Raw genomic sequence first — 22,499 nt, 5'->3', positions numbered from 1 at the left:
CTGCCTCTTCACCTCTATCGCCTTCCCTGACCCCTGGCCACCTCATCCTTGTCCCTCCCTCCATCCTTGTGATCTAGTCAGACTAACTTTTTTCTTTGTCTTTTTCTTAAATTTATTCTTTTAAAATTAATTGTAGTAAGTCATTTTCCAGTTCTCCACATGGAGATTGAGGAGAACCAACCAAACAAACACCCAAAAAAGCACCTCAGTAGAATGTATTCCCTCACCTAACAGTCTTCCAGAGGTGGTCTTTGGGCTACGGCATGGGAATTATTTGGATACTGGTTAAAATGCAGGTCTATGAATGTCTGCCGCCTCTACTGAGTCAAACTTTAAAATAATGACATCTTAAGAATGAATTTTAACTCTATGCCCATCCTCCATGGGCTAAGCCTGCTCTTGGGAGATGGGAATGCAAGATGTTAATCTAGCAGGAAAGAATCAGTGTGTAAACTGCTCACTGGCAAAGCTGGGAGAAAGAGCTGCCAAACAAGAACTGCCACTAGAATAAATCAGAATTATGATGCCAATTACTTTGGTTTCAACTTGAACTCCTCATATAACCAGAAAAATGTGCATTGAACCCGCTCTGGCCAATGTCAACAGAGCTGTCAAGGAGAAATGTTAAAGTGCAACTCGCAGGCAAGTGTGGTTCACTCTTCGTTGGCGGGCTTTTGGAAGTGTGAAGAAAGAGGCATACAATTTGCATTTATAGAAAATACTTAAAGAGCTTTATTTTGGCGGTTCATCAAGTTATTAGCCTGGGACAGGAGAGAACCAAGATGGCAGCATAGGTTAACGCTGGAGTTTGCTGCCTTGAACAACTACTTCAAAAGTGAAACTAAAAAACGGAACAGACATCACCCAGAACCACAGGAGCGCTGGCTGAGTGGAAGTCCTACAACTAGGAGGAAAGAGAAACGCATACGGACACTCAGAGGAGGCGCAGTGCTGAAGTCAAATTCTGAGGTGCGGAGTGCGCGGAGCGGGCTGGCGGCGGAGGGCATGGTTGGCGTTTTCAATCGGGAGGGAGTCGCAGACTCTGAGCTCCAGATCCGGGCGAGTCTTTGGGGACCCAGACTCAAACGGGAGAAGCGGGACTGTCTGGCTTCGGTCAGAGCGAGTGCAGCTTTCTCTCCGAGCTTTGCAGCGGGTGCTGGGACTCAGAGAGGCAGAGCCCCTGGGGACAGGACTGAGGGCCGCCATAACTGCTTGCTCCGGCCCACCCTGTTGATCCTGTGCGACCCGCCCCGCCCAAGCCCTGCACTGAGGCATTTGCCGGATAGCCTCAGGCAAAGGCTAGGTTAGCACCTCCCTAGAGGACAGAAGTTCTCTCACTGCTGACACAGCTGATTCTCATAGCCACTTGGCCTGGAGGTCAAACCCTCCCTGGAATTAGCTACAACAATAAAGATTTAACTATAAGACTGCGCACAAAGACCACTAGGGGGTGCACCAAGGAAGCATAACAAAATGCGGAGACAAAGAAACAGGACAAAATTGTCAATGGAAGATATAGAGTTCAGAACCACACTTTTAAGGTCTCTCAAGAACTGTTTAGAAGCCGCCGATAAACTTAATGAGATCTACAAGAAAACTAATGAGACCCTCGATCGTATATTGGGGAACCAACTAGAAATTAAGCATACACGGACTGAAATAACGAATATTATACAGACTCCCGACAGCAGACCAGAGGAGCGCAAGAATCAAGTCAATGATTTGAAATGCGAGGAAGCAAAAAACACCCAACCGGAAAAGCAAAATGAAAAAAGAATCCAAAAATGCGAGGATAGTGTAAGGAGCCTCTGGGACAGCTTCAATCGTACCAACATCAGAATTATAGGGGTGCCAGAAGATGAGAGAGAGCAAGATATTGAAAACCTATTTGAAGAAATAATGACAGAAAACTTCCCCTACCTGGTGAAAGAAATAGACTTACAAGTCCAGGAAGCACAGAGAACCCCAAACAAAAGGAATCCAAAGAGGACCACACCAAGACACATCATAATTAAAATGCCAAGAGCAAAAGATAAAGAGAGAATCTTAAAAACAGCAAGAGAAAGAAACTCAGTTACCTACAAGGGAATACCCATACGACTGTCAGCTGATTTCTCAACAGAAACTTTGCAGGCCAGAGGGAGTGGCAAGAAATATTCAAAGTGATGAATACCAAGAACCTACAACCAAGATTACTTTATCCAGCAAAGCTATCATTCAGAACTGAAGGTCAGATAAAGAGCTTCACAGATAAGGAAAAGCTAAAGGAGTTCATCACCACCAAACCAGGATTATATGAAATGCTGAAAGGTATCCTTTAAGAAGAGGAAGAGGAAGAAAAAGGTAAAGATACAAATTATGAACAACAAATATGCATCTATCAACAAGTGAATCTAAGAATCAAGTGAATAAATAATCTGATGAACAGAATGAACTGGTGATTATAATAGAATCAGGGACATAGAAAGGGAATGGACTGACCATTCTTGGGGGGGAAAGGGGTGTGGGAGATGCGGGAAGAGACTGGACAAAAATCGTGCACCTATGGATGAGGACAGTGGGTGGGGAGTGAGGGCGGAGGGTGGGGCGGGAACTGCGAGGAGGGGAGTTATGGGGGGGAAAAAAAGAGGAACAAATGTAATAATCTGAACAATAAATATTTAATTAAAAAAAAAAGTTATTAGCCTGGGACAGGTGCCACATGTCTTGGTCAGGCCTGGCTAACACTGAAGGTGAAAGCATCAGGAAGGAAAAATCCTAACTTTTGCCTGTTTTAGGGCAAGAATACATATAAAGGCCCACATACCATTCATTTGAATATTTAAAAGTTATGAAACAAACTAACACATTGTTGAATTAAATATGTTGTATTCTCTTTAACCTGTTCTTACCTTATAAACATTTATAACGATAAAATTTAAAACGTGGATCTATTTCCTTTGGTTGCAGCTGGGTGTTTGTGGCTAGCATGGCCAGCTCAGCCCGTGCAGTTGGTGACGCCAGGAGCCAGGGGAAACTTGTTCAGCACCCTCGACCAACTAATTTTGTTCAAGTGGTAAAAGTGAAAAGTCACCAGTAATGGGTCATCAACTTTGTGTTCCTCCTGATATGATATACTGACAAGAACACAGAAGCACTTTATGCCAAACTTACATAATATCTAATCTGATATATGAGGAAACTGCAAACAAAACTCAAACGGAGGGACATTCTACAAAGTAACTGTTCAGTAGTCTTGAAAAATGACAAAATTGTCCAGCCAGTGTGGCCCAGTGGTTAAGCATTGACCCAGGAGGTCATGGTTGGATTTCTGGTCAGGGCGCATGTTGGGGTTTCAGGCTCCATCCCCAGTGGGAGGCGTGCAGGAGGCAGCCAATCGATGATTCTCTCTCATCATTGATGTTTCTGTCTCTCCCTCTCCCTTCCTCTCTGAAATCAATAGATTTTTTTTTAAATGACAAAATCATGATAGATAAGGAAATACGAAAGAAATATTCCAGATCGAAAGAGACCAAAGTGACGTGACATTGTATACAATGTGTGATCCTAGAATGCACCCTGGACAAGAAAGGGAAGGCTTTTTATTTCTTTTGTACAAAGGACATTCTCAGGACAATCAGTGAAATCTGAATGGAGTCTATGGATTAGATGATAGTAATAGATCAATGTTAACTTTATCTTGATAGATACACTATGGTTATGTATGAGTGTTCTTTAGGAAATACACTCTGAACTATTTTGGAGTAATGGGCATTATTTCTGCAACTTAGTCTCAACAAATGACTCAGGAAAAAATTACATATACAGGGTGTTCCCAAAAACTGTATACACACTTTAACAGCTGATGGCTCGACTTTGAAAATGAAATGTATTTTAATAACCACTGCCTTTATTATTATTCGAAGTGTGTCTATATATATTTTTGGATACCATATATCTGTATGTATATAGATATACTAGTATATCTGTAAAAACAAAGCAAATGATAAGGCAAATGTGTTAAAATGTTAACAATGGGGAATCTGGGAGAAAAATATGTGGAAATTCTTTGTACTGCTCTTACAATTTGTGATTTTGAAATTATTTCAAATTAAAAAATAAAACATTTTCCTAGCTCAGTGGTTCTCAACTTTTCTAATGCCGCAACCCTTTAATACAGTTCCTCATGTTGTGGTGACCCCAATTTCATTGTTACAAATTGAACATAATTAAAGCATAGTGATTAATCACAAAAACAATATGTAATTATATATGTGTTTTCCGATGGTCTTAGGCAACCCTGTGAAAGGGTCGTTCGACCCCCAAAGGGGTCGCGACCCACTGGTTGAGAACCGCTGCTCTAGCTGGTTTGGCTCAGTGGATAGAGCGTCGGCCTGCAGACCAAAGGGTCCCAGATTCAATTCAGTCAAGGGCACGTACTGTGGTTGCAGGCTCCTCCCCTGCCTGGGCCCTGGTCAGGCTCAAGCAGGAGGCAACCAATCGATGTGTTTCTCTCACATTGATGTTTCTGTCTTTCCCTCTCTCTTCCACTCTCCCTAAAAATCAATGGAAAAATATCCTTGGATGAGGATTTAAAAAATAAATTTAAAAAAATTGAAAAATAAATAAATAGCCGAAACCGGTTTGGCTCAGTGGATAGAGTGTCGGCCTGCAGACTGAAAGGTCCCAGGTTTGATTCCGGTCAAGGGCATGTACCTGGGTTGAGGGCACATCCTCACTGGGAGATGTGCAGGAGGCGGCTGATCGATGTTTCTCTCTCATTGATGTTTCTAACTCTCTATCCCTCTCCCTTCCTCTCTGTAAAAAATCAATAAAATATATTTTTTTAAAAAATAAAATAAATAAATAAAACATTGATTTCTACTGGAATGGGAAATATTTCTTTTATTATTTGAAATGAAGATAAACTCAGTTTTATCAAATATGTCACATACATATTATAAATAGAAGATAAACCAGCAATTTTTAGTTCTGGTAGTGATTTAACAGCAAAATATTAAAAGATTTCTATGATGTTATCATATATTATGATTTTGAGGTAGCTGCTTATTGCCCTAATTAACAGGTTCTGTATTGAAGTCACTGACTTTCCTAGATACTCTAATGTTTTCTCTTTACAATTGCTTTTTGTTTTACATTAGTTTATGATTATTCATGAAGGGTAGCATGTAGGGTGAACTACTTTATGGTAGGAATCCTTTATTGATATTAATCCATTGGAAACATTTTAAACCTGTACTTTTATCTAGGAAAAAAATTAGCTTTCAGTGAAAGAATAATCTTTGTTTCTTGATTTTTATTTTTTTAAATCTATTTTATTGATTTTTTACAGAGAGGAAGGGAGAGGGATAGAGAGTTAGAAACACTGATGAGAGAGAAACATCAATCAACTGCCTCTTGCACACTCCCTACTGGGGATGTGCCCGCAACCAAGGTACATGCCCTTGACCAGAATCAAACCTGGGACCCTTCAGTCCGCAGGCCGACGCTCTATCCATTGAGCCAAACCAGTCAGGGCATAAATCACTGTCATTTTTATTGCTATTTTCACTCTCTCTTACAGTAGTATCATATCATGAAGGTTTTGTTATTCTTCCAATATTTAAATGCTGGCGTATGTAAAGGAAACAAAAATAGCAGTATGCTGCTCAATTTGTTCAAATGTCTTTTCAATCAGACTATACACTGGTCTACAGGGTCAGAAAACAATGCTTATGGAAATTAGTTTTAGGTTTATTGATTTGCTTATTTAAATTAAATTTATTGAGGTAACATTGGTTATTTATGGTTACTTGGTTATATGTTACAGGTGGACAGTTTTATAAGACATCATCTGTATATTGCATTGTGTGCTCACCACTCAAAGTATGGTCTCCTTCCATCACTATATATTTGACCCCCTTTATCCTCTTCATCCTCCTCCCTCTGGAAATCACCGTACTGTTCTCTGTGTCTATGAGTTTGTTTCTTTGTTTTGTTCTTCCTTTGTTGCTTTCTGTTTTATTTCCCACATATGAGTGGATCATATTGTTCTTGTCTTTTTCCGTTTAAGTATTTCACTTAGTATGATACTCAAGATCCATTCATGTTGTCACAAATGGCAGTATTTCATTTTTTCTGATGGTTCAGTAGTATTCCCTCTCTTCTTCTGGTATACCCATTATTCTTAATTATTTTTTTCTAATGGAATCAGACAGTTCTTATAGAGTTCTTTCTTTCTCTCGCTCTCTCTTTAAACTCTCAATTCTCTCCCTTCTTCTACCCGAGTCATTTCTAGATTTCTATCTTCAAAATCAATAATTCTTTCTTCCATCTGGTCTGCTCTATTTTTTAAGTTCTCTAATTCATTCTTCATCTCATTTATTGAGATTCTGCTCCAAAACTTCTGTTTGGATCTTTTTTATAGTTCCAATCTCTTTTTTAAAAAAATATACTTTATTGATTTTTTTACAGAGAGGAAGGGAGAGGGATAGAGAGCTAGAAACATCGATGAGAAAGAAACATCGATCAGCTGCCTCCTGCACACCTCCTACTAGGGATGTGCCCGCAACCAAGGTACATGCCCTTGACCGGAATCAAACCTGGGACCTTTCAGTCCACAGGCCGACACTCTATCCACTGAGCCAAACGGGTTAGGGCTCCAATCTCTTTTGTAAAGTACCTCTTTTGTTGATTTTATTCCTGAGCTCATTGAACTGTCTTTGAGTTTCCTCAAAGGCAGTTCGATAAAAAATCAGAAATGCAATCTTGAATTTTCTGTCACTTAAATCACAGCCTTCCATGTCCTTGAGTTTATTTTCTGGATATTTTTCATTTTCTTTCTGAGCTGCCTTGTTACTGTGGTATTTATGGTACTTCATGGACTATGTCTCTGGGCATTTGAGAAATTGAAATCTCTGCTTTTAACAGGTTGATATGTAGAAGTCTTCCTTTAGATTTCCAGTAGATGGTGACATAGCGCAAGTTTTTGTTTTCTCTTACCTACATTGAAGGGACTTCCGGGATCTCAGTGGCTCCGTGGGGCAGTGTAGCCTTGGCTGAAAATGCCCCTTACTATATCCCCCGAGGGCGTGGGCATTCCCTCTATGTGACGAGGTCTTCTGGCCTCAGGGTACCGCCCCTGTGGTGGATGTGGCCAGTGTTGGGGCTCTGGGCCTGTAAGTCCCCCTTCCTCCAGAGGCTGCCAGCTGCACGGTGCTATCTGAGTCGTCCCAGTTGCCTTTAATGGGTTCTGGCTGGGAAAGGTTGGGGAAGGAAGGGCGGGGCAAGCGCTTTCGTGCCTTTGTGGCTTTGTTTTTTCCACTGGGTTTAATTGCCACGTGTACCAGCCACTCAGGCTGGAAGGTTACTCTGCCCCTCGGGTCTTCTGCAGGCTATGGAGCGAGGGCTGTCATCTGACACCTGGGCTGCTATTGCATCAGCTGGAGCCGGGTGGGCCCTAAGAGCCTGGGGGCAGGGGGAGAGGCAGTCTCTGCACATCTGAGCCTATCTTTTGTCCCCTGGTTAGGGCGGCTGCTCTACTGCAGCCTCCACCCTTCCCACCGCTTCTCTGCCCGCCAGTCACTGGGCTCAGCCACAGGCCGAGATGCTGCCTCAATCCCCTTGGCCCCTTCAGGTGCAACCTGATGCCCCACGGCTGTGGCTTGGGCCGCAGGAGTGCCTCTGCCTCTCCATCTCCGTCCCTTCCTGCCTTGGCCCCTTGTTCGCTCTGACACATCCACATTCAGATGTCTCTGCACTGACCGCTTAGCCATGTTTGCTGAGTAGGGATTCTTTGTTGAATTATAGTTGTTTAACTTGTAACTTTAAGGGGAGAGACTAAGAGGTTTTCTTACTCCACCCGTGATGCTGATGTCCTAGTGTTAGGTTTATTTGTACATTCATTTTCTTTCTCACAGTCATGCAAACTTTCTTTGTTTCCGTGTTCTAATTTTCTTATATTTAATTAAAACGTCACATGTGTTGACTATTTCTCAGATGGTTTCATTCAATTTAGAAAAAAAATTTTTTAATGTATTTTATTGATTTTTTTACAGAGGGAAAGGGAGAGGGATAGAGAGTTAGAAACATCGATGAGGATCAGCTGCCTCCTGCAAACCCCCTACTGGGGATGTGCCCACAACCAAGGTACATGCCCTTGACCGGAATCGAACCTGGGACCCTTCAGTCCGTAGGCCGACACCCTATCCACTGAGCCAAACCTGTTAGGGCTAGAAAAAAAATTTTTTGTCTAAAATGTCAATCCCTTAATAATTTAGATCTGTTTGGGTTTTGAACACTTGTGCTAACATTATTAAAAGTAAGCAATACTGCATATCAAATAACTGGATAGCACAAATTCATAGTTCATTTTTCTGCCAAAGACTGGTTTGCTCTTTAGTGGAGCACCTTCTGCTGTTTCACTTTACTCTTCTCCAGCATCTCATATCTTCTCTACATCAAATCTGTCTGAACACGATGAATACCTCTGGAACCAGGAACTGGGACATAAAGATAAATAAGAAAATGGAGGCTTGACCCTTCTCAGCCATGAAACTTCATTACTCAAGCATCTTTTGCATTCATATTTTCAGAAAGAAAGGATTTGACAATTCATTTTCTCCCGTCTTATCTAAAAAATTCGCATTACTGAAATCCTCCTGGCACTCCAAACAGTGTCCATTTCAAATACCACCAGCAGCACAAACCCACAACCTCATGACATTTAGACACAATTGCCTTTTGTTTCCAGGACACAGCAGAAGAAATGTGGAGTAGCATTTCTCTGGGGCCTGGAAGGTGTTGATTACCAGGGCAGATGCTTAGGGTTTCTGGTCAGAGCTGAATGCCAAGTCCTAGTGACAGAGGCAACCACCCCCGTGCATTCTTTAGTACTTTTACTTCTTAGTGTGCTTATGATGTGCAGGGTTTTATTAATAGAGTGCAGTGACAGGCCAAGGACCCCTCTTGCCTGGGTCAAATGGAAGTCCTTCCTGGAAACTTCATGCCCACTAAAGATCACGGGCTTTGCGCCCCTTTCCCATTGGACTGCTCTGTTGCATTAAACTCACAAACTTGACCAGGGAGGCAGTGAATGGAAATTTCTATATATTAGAAATAGCGAATATCTATTGAGAAGGTACTGTGTGTCAGAGTCTGTGTTAAGCATTTATTACATTATCTTATTTCATCTCAAAACTGCTCTAGTAGATAATATTATTATCCCTGTTTTACAAATGAAGAAAATGGATGCCACAGCCGGTCACAGTGGAACACAGGTGGCTATCAGCAGGGCGACTTTTGGTTCTGAGCCTGCCTTCAAATTGTGCTAAAAGAGAGATCTCATACTCTGAAAACGTCAATGCATGTGCATATTTCACTTTGGAATATTCCATTATGTATTTTTGTTGGACTGAGATGTAAATATTCTTTGTCTTAGACTACCATTAACTTTGAAAATAAAGGTGAAACTGCAGCTAGAAAACTCATTATCTTCTAAGTTATCGGGCTGAATCTGAAGCATTACACTCTTCCAAAAAAATGAAGATTTATGAAATCTGATCAGTGTGAACTAAGGGGCACCGTCTTGTTTGCCAGCTGAAGCCCAAATTATTGGAAATAGGAGGGAAGCCCTTGAAGCCTAAGGAAGGCAATCTCAGGACAAATCTGGGAAGTTCAGCTCTACTTTCTCAGATGGTTCGTTAATATATGAAAGTGGAAATATTTAAATGATTCAGCAATAGTTAGATGGTTTCCTGGAGACTAGCTTTATAGGAAGTCATTAAGGAAAAGAAAAGTCTAGGCCAGTGATGGCGAACCTTTTGAGCTCGGTGTGTCAGCATTTTGAAAACCCTAACTTAACTCTGGTGCCGTGTCACATATAGAAATTTTTTGATATTTGCAACCACAGTAAAACAAAGACTTATATTTTTGATATTTATTTTGTATATTTAAATGCCATTTCACAAAGAAAAATCAACCAAAAAAATGAGTTCGCATGTCACCTCTGACACGCGTGTCATACGTTTGCCATCACTGGTCTAGGGCTTACTAACCTTCTTAAGTCAATACTGCTTTAAAAGCAGTCATCATCCATCCTGCTTGCCTTAAAAATCTCTTATTGCCACAACATTGAGGGGGTTCTGAAATAAAGGAAAAGAAGTAGCTGACCAGGAGTGTACTAGGTGATAAGAAACCTGCCTGGAAATTAAAATTATGTTTCTATATCTTTCCTGAAATCATCAAAAGTGACCATAGTCCTATTTTGTTTTTGTTTTCTTAAAATATAAACTCCATAAATGCTTTTGAGATTCCACTTTTTTCCCTTAATTAAATCTTTATTGTTCAGATTATTACATTTGTTCCTCCCCCCCCCCATAACTCCCCTCCTCCCAGTTCCCGCCCCACCATCCACCCTCACTCCCCACCCACTGTCCTCATCCATAGGTGCACGATTTTTGTCCAGTCTCTTCCCGCATCTCCCACACCCCTTTCCCCCCCAAGAATAGTCAGTCCATTCCCTTTCTATGTCCCTGATTCTATTATGATCACCAGATTATTTATTCACTTGATTCTTAGATTCACTTGTTGATAGATGCATGTTTGTTGTTCGTAATTTGTATCTTTACCTTTTTCTTCTTCTTCCTCTTCTTAAAGGATACCTTTCAGCATTTCATATAATCCTGGTTTGGTGGTGATGAACTCCTTTAGCTTTTCCTTATCTGTGAAGCTCTTTATCTGACCTTCAGTTCTGAATGATAGCTTTGCTGGATAAAGTAATCTTGGTTGTAGGATCTTGGTATTCATCACTTTGAATATTTCTTGCCACTCCCTCTGGCCTGCAAAGTTTCTGTTGAGAAATCAGCTGACAGTTGTATGGGTACTCCCTTGTAGGTAACTGAGTTTCTTTCTGTTGCTGCTCTTAAGAGTCTCTCTTTGTCTTTTGCTTTTGGTATTTTAATTATGATGTGTCTTGGTGTGGTCCTCTTTGGATTCCTTTTGTTTGGGGTTCTCTGTGCTTCCTGGACTTGTAAGTCTATTTCTTTCACCAGGTAGGGGAAGTTTTCTGTCATTATTTCTTCAAATAGGTTTTCAATATCTTGCTCTCTCTCATCTTCTGGCACCCCTATAATTCTGATGTTGGTACGCTTGAAGCTGTCCCAGAGGCTCCTTACACTATCTTCGTATTTTCGGATTCTTTTTTCATTTTGCTTTTCCGGTTGGGTGTTTTTAGCTTCTTCGCATTTCAAATCTTTGCCTTGATTCTTGCGGTCCTCTGGTCTGCTGTTGGGAGTCTGTATAATATTCGTTATTTCAGTCTGTGTATGTTTAATTTCTAGTTGGTTCTTTATCATAACATCGAGGGTCTCATTAGATTTGTTGAGGATCTCATTAAGTTTATCAGCAGCTTCTAGACAGTTCTTGAGAGACCTTAAAAGTGTGGTTCTGAACTGAATATCCTCCATTGACAGTTTTGTCCTGTTTCTTTGTCTCCGCATTTTGTTATGCTTCCTTGGTGCACCCCCTAGTGGTCTTTGTGCGCAGTCCTCCTGTAGTTAAGCCTTGATTGTTGTAGTTAATACTAGGGGGATTTGACCTCCAGGCCAGCTGGCTGTGAGAATCAGCTGTGTCTGCAGTGGGAAAACTTCTGTCCTCTAGGGAGGTGCTAATCTAGCCTTTGCCTGAGACTATCTGGCAAATGGCTCTGCGCAGGGCTTGGGCGGGGCGGATGGATCGCTCGGGCTCGGGATCAACAGGGTGGGCCAGAGAGAGCAGTTATGGCGGCTCTCAGTTCCGTCCCTAGGGGCTCTGCCTCACAGAGTCCCAGCAACCGCTGCAAACCTCGGAGAGAAAGCTGCCTTCGAGTTCCGACTGAAGCCAGACAGTCCTGCTTCTCCCGTTTGAGTCTGGGTCCCTAGAGACTCACCCGGATCTGGAGCTCAGAATCTGAGACTCCGCCGCCAGCCCGCTCCGTGCGCACTCCATACCTGAGTATTTCACTTCAGCACTGCGCCTCCTCTGAGTCTGGGTATGATATTCTCTTTCCTCCTAGTTGTAGAATTTCCACTCAGCCAGCCTTCCTGTGGTTCTGGATGATGTCCGTTCCGTCTTTTAGGTGTGTTTTGATTTGGTTGTTCAAGGCAGCAATCTCCGGTGTTAACCTATGCCGCCATCTTGGTTCTCGAGATTCCACTTTTTAAATGACACTAATAATATTTGTCTCCCTCTTCAGTTACTTTGGGCATATAAGGGGGACCCAAGATACACACATGAAAGTCATCAAGTTTTTTTGGACAAACAACATAAATTGTTGTGGCTGATTCTCCCCTTAGTACATGTCAGTAAAGCCAACGTCTGGATTCTCCCTGTCTCCTGGGTCAACCTCTTCAGTAAAATATCGCAAACAAAAAAATGTGTAATTATATCTGTTAAAGACAACTTCAAAGTGATGGTCACAATGCTGAATCATTCCTGCATTTCTGTGTGGGGTCAGCGTCTTGGAGAGTCCATGCGTAAAGGCATAGTGTCTTGAATGGCACTTGGTACTGACATCATACACATTATATGAGTGTTTGAATACACACAGCGACTCCACATCTCCAACGGAGGAAACAGGACAAATACATTAAATGTACTTGCTATAAAACAAAAAACCTTAGTTCTTTTAATCAAGTTTCACATCCATATCCTAGTGGCTATACTTTAAATATGCACAGATATAAAATATCTGACCATTTTTCCTGTCCTGGTCCAAGCTACTATCATCTGTTACTTGGATCATTGCATTAACCACTGAACACGTCTATCTGCTTTGAACCTTGCACGCCTACAATCTATTCTCTATACAACAAGGCTGATCTTTTAAAAATCATGTCCTTCTGTCCTCAAAACCTTCCAGCGGCCAAAGTTCTCACCGAATTCTCTGAAGCCCTACATGCTCTGACCACTTTCCACCCATGTTTCTCTGACTTTATCTCTTCTCATTCTATCCCTTCCTCGCTCTACTTCAAAGTACTGGCCTCTAAGCCACTCCTGTCAGAGCCTTTGCACTAACTATTCCCTTTGTCTTGACCGCTCATGCCCCAGTTGTTTGATGTGCTGTCTTACTTCCCTCGGGTCTCTATTCAATTGTCTTCTTTATAGAAAGGCCTTTTCCTAACCACTCCATGGAAAATGGAACACCCCATAGCCTGCTTTTTATCCACAGCATTTACTACCACCTAGCAATTATAAACTTATTTGTTAATTTGTTCATAGTCCGTTGGCACTCCCTGCTTAAAGCACTCCATGACGGTAGGGAGGGAACATTATTTCTTGCGATCACTATTGAATCCCCTGCACAAAGATCTAGGTACGAAATAAATTAATGAGTGAATGAAATTAGTGTAATATTATGGTAGGCACACTATAATCTCTGATGCTTTATTCTGATCGTTACATTTATCAGTTGATGTATGATCTGCCTCAAAACATAGAGGCTTAAAATAAGAGCGCTCATTTGTTTTGCTCATGAATCCGCAATTTGGGTAGGGCTCAATCTGGATGACTTATCTCTGCTGCCTTTGGCATCAGCTCAAGCCCCTGAACTGGGGCCAGAAGGATCCACATTGAAGATGGCTCACTCACGTGGCTGGTAAGTTGGAGCTTGCCGTTGCCTAGGAGCGCGGTGCCTCTCCATGTGGGCCGCTGGGTGACATCACTGCTTATTCACGGAATGGAGGCGAGGTTTCAAGACTGAGTGCTGCCAAGAGGACAAAGTAGAAGTTCATGGCACAGGGTGATTTCCACGGAACTCTGCTGGTCAAGGCAATCACAGAGGCGCGTGCGCCCAAGGGGAGGAGACGTGGATTTTGCCTCTGAATGGGAGAGGGGCATGGTTCTAAAAGCACATGTAGAATGGGAGAGATTGTTGTAGCCATCTTTTAAAAGCAATCTGCTATGCTAATTAGACCAATCTTTGAGAAATTGTAAAATAATAAACACACTGGTGTGTGTGAAACTGTGCTACATAATAAACCACTTTTCTTGGACTCATGTTAAAAAGGTATGCTTAGAGGATCTCAGAAAAAAAAAAATTAAGTTTCTCTCTGGACTTTCCCTCTGGTTCTGTCTCCTGCACCTCTTCTCCAGCTTGTATAACCACTTTTCACAAAAGGAATTTCAACCAGGACTGAATTCTTGCTCTTTTCTTTCCACCACTATAAAAACAATTAAATTGTAAAATACCAATAAAAAAAAGTCAATAAATGTATTATGACCACACACCCAAAATGTTCTGATTCATAACCTACTTCTTTTCCAAATAGTCCTCCTTTTGTGGCATTAGATAAACATGGCTTAAAATCCTGGCCTTTGCTAACACCACCTGAGCAAACTTTGGGAACTACATGTGTGTAATCTATCAATTTTTCTGTTGACTTGTTAGTCTCTTTCCCTATTGACTTGTAGGTGTGCTTCATGTAGTAAGAACATTAACTCCTTCCCCTGGGTTATTGCTCATCTTTTAATTTATGTGCAGTATTTTTTTACATACGTAAGTTTACGGCTGGTTATAGGTAAGTTGGTATTGGTTGCAGTACCTCTGTGCATCAGGAGGAGGAGCGTGGTCAGGAAACTGCTGGAAGACAATGCTGTAATCAAGAGGTGTAAGGCAAAAAAGCAAATTACCTGCTTCTCTCCATCCAGATGAGGGTGAAGCTGCCGGTTACGGTCCCAAAAATTGGGAAGCAGGGGAGTAGGGTACAAGGGAAGGGCTGGGAGAAGTTTGTAAAGAGTCCTTTATTTCTAATGGCGGAGGGGCAGGAGCAGGCCAGTTTGACAGTGTGTCTGTGTGATCACGTGTGTTTCAGGGGATGGGGAAAATGCCTCAGGAAGAGAAGGTGGTTAATGGCAGAGTCAGTAGGTGTCAGTAAGAGACTTCACAATTCAGTGTTGTTCTCCTAAAACCAGGAAGTAAGCATAGGATTTCACAGATCTTATACAAGTGCATTTATGTACACTTCTGAGTTTGGGACAACCTATAGTGCGCCACAATTGTCCTTTGTATTTCAATCTTCTCTAATACACAGACGGACACACTCTCTTCAGCACGGAATGCACTGTATCTCCTAGTCTCACCGTCTCCTAATTTTTGCCCCTCTGTTTAACCCATTAATACCGTCTGCCAGTCTTTGGCTGAAGCAAGGACCAGTTCAGGTGGGACACCTTTGCAAAGCTGTCTGAGGCTCAGTAGTAGTAATTTGTATATTCTGAGGACTTTAAGGGAATGGATCAATCTGGCTTCAAGTTTGAAACCAACAAATTGGAAAGACTCCTGATCATTTCAGGCCTCAGGGCCTGGGTAGCATCAAAGAAAGAGAATGGGCTTTAGCATTCTGACAGTCCTCATTGGCACTGCAGTCATTGCTATAGACAATTAGTATTTACTCAGTTTGTGTAAAGTGCTATGTAAATGCAGCTTCAAGGCCTACCTTCCCACTCAAAAAGCTGCCCTACGTCTCTGCTATGGAGAAATCCTAAAGCCATCACTTAGCTATCTGCAGTGACCCACAACATTTGGCTTCCTGGTTTGGTTTGATGTCTACAGTCCTATCTTAAGTTTCTGAGTCGGTGCAATTGAGAGCCTTTGAACTTTGCCCTACTGCAAGTCTCACTTGTGTAATTAGAATGTTTACATTAAAATAACAGGTTCTGATCAGCATTAGTATGAGCACAAGTAGCTATAGTTTTAACTTCTCTACTAAACTGGAATGTTTGCCTTTAGTTCACTGTGTGTACTTTCTTTGGTTGTTTTATCATTAAGTAATCATTAAACATGGTGTCATCCCAATCACAGTTGAAGGTCCAGGCAAAAAAACACACACCACAAAACGTCTAAAATGGCTCTTTGTTTTAAAATCACTCTGAGTAATTTTTTATCCTCCAAAAGTATAAAATTAACATGACTTTCTAGATAAGAGACTTCAAATTTTGCTGTGACCATTACTTGACAGACACATTTATTTTTAAAAAATCATACAATAACTCCTTTTTCCCAGAACCAAGTGAGACTTTTCTCAACAATAGAGTAGATACATTTTTTTCCCTACCAGACTTATTCTCGGGGAGAGCACAGTATTTGCTAGAGGAAATACTTGGATAAAGTGCTGGTGTAAAGGGTTCAAGCACCAAGCGTGCTAAGTTGCTATGCAGAAAGCAGGTGAAGAATTTGCCTTGCTTCTGAAAAGGAGTAGGGTGGATGAGAGAAAGGCGACAGGAGAGAGAGAGGAAGGTGACATTGATATGGCCCTCTTATGACCGCACCTATCTTCTGTGAAGTCTACTAAAATTCACAAACTGTTTGGGGAAGTGAATTTCTTATGAAAGCTCATGAGTTCTGGGAAGGCATTAATGAAAGAGGAACAAAAGCAGCGAGCCCCAAAACATATAAGTCAAAGACAGAGATGATCATGATATTATAAGCCACTGGATATGAACAGAAATCCAGATCAGGACATTGGCTTTTACAAATCTCAGAAACTGGGGAGTGAGTTCTCTGTGGAGAAAGCAGCTTCCCCAGCTGACATCTGAAGTTATCCTCAGAGAGAGAATTCTTTTGGGAAAGTAAAGCACTGCCTAACACAAATCTTCAAGCCTTAAAAGGAAGGTAACTATTGCCTAACCTTATAATTTGGAAATTTAAAACCCATATCATATGAGTTGACTTTTTTGTATTACCTTAAAATCTACTGGTTGGGTTTTAAAAAACTCCCTCTCCCAAACCCAAATTTTGCAGAAAAGTATCTCATTTTTAAAAGTAGGCAACTGTTAGCCCAGCCGGTGTGGCTCAGTGGTTGAGCATTGACCTATGAACCAGAAGGTCACTGGTTCGATTCCTGGTCACATTGGAGGCTCGATCCCCAGTGTGGGGCATGCAGGAGGTAGCTGGTCAATGGTTCTCTCATCATTGATGTTTCTCTCCCTCTCCCTCTCCCTTTCTTTCTGAAATCAATAAAAATATATTAAAAAATAAAGTAGTTAACTGTTAGAATCAGAACCTAAGACTGGAATTTTTATGTACCCAAGAATCAACTTTAATAAATCTCCCAGAGCTAATTTTGTTGTGTTCACACATTATTTCTCTGTACCCTGTTTCTCTGGGATGGATGTTTAATTGTTCTTGTTAAGTCTTGGGTTTTATAGTGAATATGTTCTAGATTTCAATATGGCTCTGCCACTCACCACTTCCCTATTCTTTATCTGTAAAATGGCAATAATTAGCTACCTGAGGTAGTTTCCAGAGTTACTGTGAAGATTAAAGAAATACTTAATGTTCATTCTTAACAGCATTGGTGGAAATACATATAAGCCCAGTTCTTACACTGTTTCATAATCTTCTTGGTTTTCATGTTTATCTCTTGAAATTGATGCAGGTCAAGTGTTAAGACCTGAGCACAAAGGGAGTTTCTCCTGAATAGGTCTAGACATTAACACAGCAGGCAAGGGATTGTTCAGAACTAGAAGGCTCCATAGCTACTCAATGCCTCCTCAACTGTGAGGTGATGTTCCATGATTAGAAATCTAATCATTTATCTATAGGTTTCACTCAAATGTAAATGCTGGAGTGAATAATTTTTTTTGAAGTGAATAATTTTAAATATTCTTTTCCTCAGAAGAGGGGTTTTGAATGAGATTATGAAGGAGAAAATATAGGAGCAATGGACTTCTGATAATCATGAAAAGAGAGAAATAATTAGAAACTTGAAGGATTCAGTGATTGAAATGTTAGTAGTTAAGAGAGTCCATATGCAAAATCCTGATAGCATAGCAGATTATGAATCTGGGCAATATTAGATGTTTCTCTAATGTGGGAAGTGTAAACTTCAGTCTGAAGGGTGTTGTTTTCTTTCTTTTTAAAAAAATGCTTTTATTGATTTTAGAGGGAGGGAGAGAGAGAAACATCAATGATGAGAGAGAAGCATTGATCAGCTGCCTCCTGCATAAACACTACAGGGGATGCAGCCTGCAGCCTAGAAATATGCCCTAACCAGGAATGGAACTGTGACCTCCTGGTTCATGGGTCGGTGCTCAACCACTGAGCAACACTGGCCGGGTTGATAGTGTTGTTTTCTAAAACCAGAGTGAGTGGTTGGGCTTGTCTACCTGCTTCTCACTCTTAACCACACTTGCTTAACCACACTGTTGGAATTCTTTGGAAATTCGTGTGGTCTTAGAAACAGAGCTAGCACTGAGGATGGCAGTGAACGTGCTGGCCACTCTCAGACCTAGGACTCAAAGCTTTGAGGTAGTTTCCATGTTACTAGACACTTGGGGACTAAGCAAGCGTAGGAGATCTGTCAGACACCAGAGGGATTTCCTAGAACATGGACTTGTCAGGAGTTAGACAGGCTTAGGTTTGAGTCCTGACTCAATGTCTTACTCATTGTGTGAATTTAAGGAAATTGTTTACCCTGTTTCTTCATCTGTAAAATAGGATTAATAATATTTATCTCATGGGGTTGTTGTGGGTATTAAATAATATAGTTCATGTGAAATACCTAGCATTATATTTGTACATTATAAATGCCCAATAAAGTATAACTATTTTTGTAATTATTTTCATGTGGGAGTATGATGGTTTGTCTTATGTGTCAACTTGGCTAGGCGATGGTATTCAATTATGCAATCAAACACTCATGTACGTGCTGCTGTGAAGGTATTTCATAGATATAGCTAGCATGTACAACCAGTTGGCCTTAAGGAAAAGAGATTACCCTTGATACTGTGAGTAGGCCTTTTCTTATCAGTTAAAGGCCTGAGGAACAAAAACAGCTTCCTAGAGAAGAAATTATGCCAAGTATGCAGCATAAAATCCTGCTTGAGTTTTCAGTCTGCCAGTCTGCCCTACACATTTCAAACTTAAAACTGCAACATTAACTCCTGGCTGAGTTTCCAGCCTACCAACCCCCCCCCCCCCCTATAGATTTCAGACTAGCCAATTCTGTAAACTAAAGGAGTGTGTGTGTGTGTGTGTGTGTGTGTGTGTGTGTGTGTGTGTACCCTATTGGTTCTGTTTCTCAGAAGTCTGACTGATGCATGGAGTATACTTTGGGCATAGATCAATGTAAGAGTTTTAGAAAATTCAATAGAGAGAATGAAAGGAAGAAGATACGGCAAGAGAGATTCTAAGAAAACTAAGATGCTCTGAACAGTTCGCTAGATCCAATTAGAATTTCCACAGGAAGTGGGGGTCCCTCAACTAATGTGCAACCCAAAGTATCTACAAAGCTGGGCCTGGTCCCTCCAGAGAAGTTTCACTTCACTGTTGCTGAGGATCTTCTTCCACTGTGAATTGTTTGCTCTACCACACCCTTCCTCTGTGACCATCTGGGATTCACTGAGAAGAGCAGTCAGGGATGCCACTTTCCATGGCTCAGGGACTTTATAATTAGACTGAAGACTGAATGGTGAGGTACCAGAATCACTGCAGGAAGACAGGCCCTCTCTACCTCCTGTTCCTTAGTGGCTCTGGACACAAGGTAAATGGCTACAAAATGCATGAGAACAAAAATCTCCCTCAACCCCTAAGGACTTTAAGGATGGACTTTTTTTTCTGATTAATGTCATGTACTGCCTGTGTTTTTGAAATTACTATAGCCCTGGCCAGTGTGGCTCAGTTGGTTGGAGCGCTGTCCCATGCACTGAAGGATTGTGGGTTTGATTCCTAGTCAGGGCACATACCCAGGTTGCAGGTTTGATCCCTGGTTGGGGTGAATATGGGAAACAATTGACCAATGTTTCTCTCTCTCTCCCTCTCTCCCTTCCTATCTCTTTAAAATAAATAAAAACATACCTTCTGGTGAGGATTAAAGTAATACTACTACCACCACTACTACTAATAATAATAAAAAAATGAGATAAGTATATGTAACATAGTGATTGGGATCAGAGTTGGAAGTTGCTGTTTTAGAGTCCCAAGGCACCCAGCTGTTAATTAAAACTCAGATAAACTAATTGCTGCATCTGGACAAGGAAGTAGTTACTTAAGCAGAATTTGTTTAGACATTGCTCATATTAATGATTCAGAAATTAAAAATTCAACTTAATGACTCAAAACCCACTCATTTTACACTCTGCTTAAAAGTACTGAAAAACAAGGCATCACTGTGCTTTAAAGACATTCCGAATAAAGGGAAGCCTGACACGCATAGTACCAATGTGGATTGCCTCAGTGAGAAACATTTCTTAATATATTTTTTATTGTTGGTAGTATTACAGATATCTCCCATTTCCCTACCCTCTTCACCCCCCTCCTCCCAGTCCTACCCACCCCCTCAGGTCTTCACTACCCTATTGCCCACGTCCATGGGCTATGCATATAAGTATATAAGTTATTTGGTTTATCTGTTCTTGTCCCCCCAACCCCACATTGAGGTATGTCAGTCTGTTCCATGCCTCCATGCTTCAGGTCTTATTTTGTTGGTCAATTCATTTTGTTCATTAGATTCCACAAATAAGTGAGATCATGTGATATTTGTCTTTCCCAGTTTGGCTTATTTCTCTTAGCATAATATTTTCCAGGTCCATTTATGTCATCCCAAAGGGTAAGAGATCCTCTTTTTTACAGCTGCATATTATTTCATAGTGTAAATGTCCCACAACTTTTTTTATCCATTCATCTACTGAAGGGTACTTGGGCTGTTTCCTAATCTTAGCTATTGTAAATAACTCTGCTATAAACATAGAAGTGCATATATTCTTTCTGATTGGTGTTTTGGTTTTTTTAGGATATATTTCTAGAAGTAGCATTGCTGAGTCAAACAGAAGTTTCATTTTTAATTTTTTGAGGAAACTCCATACTGTTAACTTGCAGTAGTTTTAATGTGTATTTCTCTGATGATTAGTGATGTTGAGCATCTTTTCAAATGTCTATTGGCCATCTGTATGTCTTTGGAGAAATGTCTATTTAGGTCCTTTGCCCATTTTTTAATTGGATTGTTTGTTTTGGGGATGTTGAGTTGTATAAGTTTTTTATACATTTTGGATATTAACCCCTAATGAGATGTATCATTGGCAAATATGTTCTCCCATTCAGTGGATTGTCCTTTTACCTTGTTACTATGTCTGTGTTACTATCAATCTCTCCCTTTATGTCCATCAAGATTTTCTTTATATGTTTAGATACTCCTATGTTGGATGCATAAATGTTTACAATAGTTATATCCTCTTGTTGGATTGCTACCTTTATCATTATGTGGTATCCTTCTTTGTTTCTTATTACATCCATTGTTTTAAAGTCTATTTTGTCTGATATAAGTCTTTTTCCATTCCTTTACCATTAGCTTATGTGTATCTTTCTTTCTGAGGTAGATCTCTTGTAGGTAGTATATATATGTGTTTTATTTTCTTATTCATTCAGCTATTCTGTCTTTTGCTTGGAGCATTTAAGCCATTTACATTTAAAATGATTATTGATAGGTACATATTTATTGCTCTTTTATTCTTTATAACTATGTTCCTCTGTTTGTTTTCTTCTTCTTAAAGAAGACCCTTGAACATTTTATATAATACTGGTTTGGTGGTTAAAAAAAAACCTCCTTTCACTTTTTCTTATCTAGGAAGCTCTTTATTGCTCCTTCAATTGTAAACGACAGCCTTGCTGAGTAAAGTAGTCTTGGCTGTAGGTCCTTACTCTTCATGACTCTGAATATTTTCTGCCAATCCCTTCTTGCCTGAAATGTTTCTATGAAAAATCAGTAACAGTCTTATGGGAGCTCCTTTGTAGGTAACTGTCTTTTGCTTGATGCTTTTAAGATTCTCTCATTGTTTTTAACCTTTGCCATTTTAATTATGATGTGCCTTGGTGTGGGTCTCTTTGGGCCCATCTTGTTTAGGATCCTCTGCACTTCCTGGACTTGTGTGTCTTTTTTTTCATTAGGATAGGGAAGTTTTCAGCCATTATTTCTTCAGATATGTTCTTGATCCCTTGCTCTTTTTCTCCTTTTTCTGGCACCCCTATGATGCAGATGTTATGCTCCATGTTGTCCCAAAGGTCTCTTAAACTATTCTCATTTTACAAAATTATTATTATTACTATTTTTTGCTGCTGCTCTGATTGAATGTTTTCTGCTATCTTGTCTTCCAATTGCTGATTCAGTCCTCTGCTTCATCTAACCTACTTTTTATTTATTTTAGTGTATTCTTCCTTTCAAATATTCTTCATTTCTGACTGGTCCCTTTTTTACCATTTTTATGATCTTTTCCATACTTTTGATGTTCTTGCTAAAAGTTCCTTGAGCATCCTTATAACCATTCTTTGAACTCTATTTCTGTTAAATTGTTTGCCTCCATTTCATTTAACCCCTTTTCTGGAGATTTCTCCTGTTCTTTCATTTGGGGTTTCTTTATCTCCCCATTTTTGGCTGCCTCCTCATGTGCCCATCAGTAGAGGAGTGGATAAAAAAAGCTGTGGTACATTTACACAATGGAATACTACTCAGCTTTAAAAAAAAAAAGGACATTTTACCTTTGCATCTGGAGAG

Source organism: Myotis myotis, unplaced genomic scaffold, assembly GCF_014108235.1.
Source record: "Myotis myotis isolate mMyoMyo1 unplaced genomic scaffold, mMyoMyo1.p scaffold_m19_p_2, whole genome shotgun sequence".
Lineage (NCBI taxonomy): Eukaryota > Metazoa > Chordata > Mammalia > Chiroptera > Vespertilionidae > Myotis > Myotis myotis.
This window is presented reverse-complemented; position numbering follows the sequence as displayed.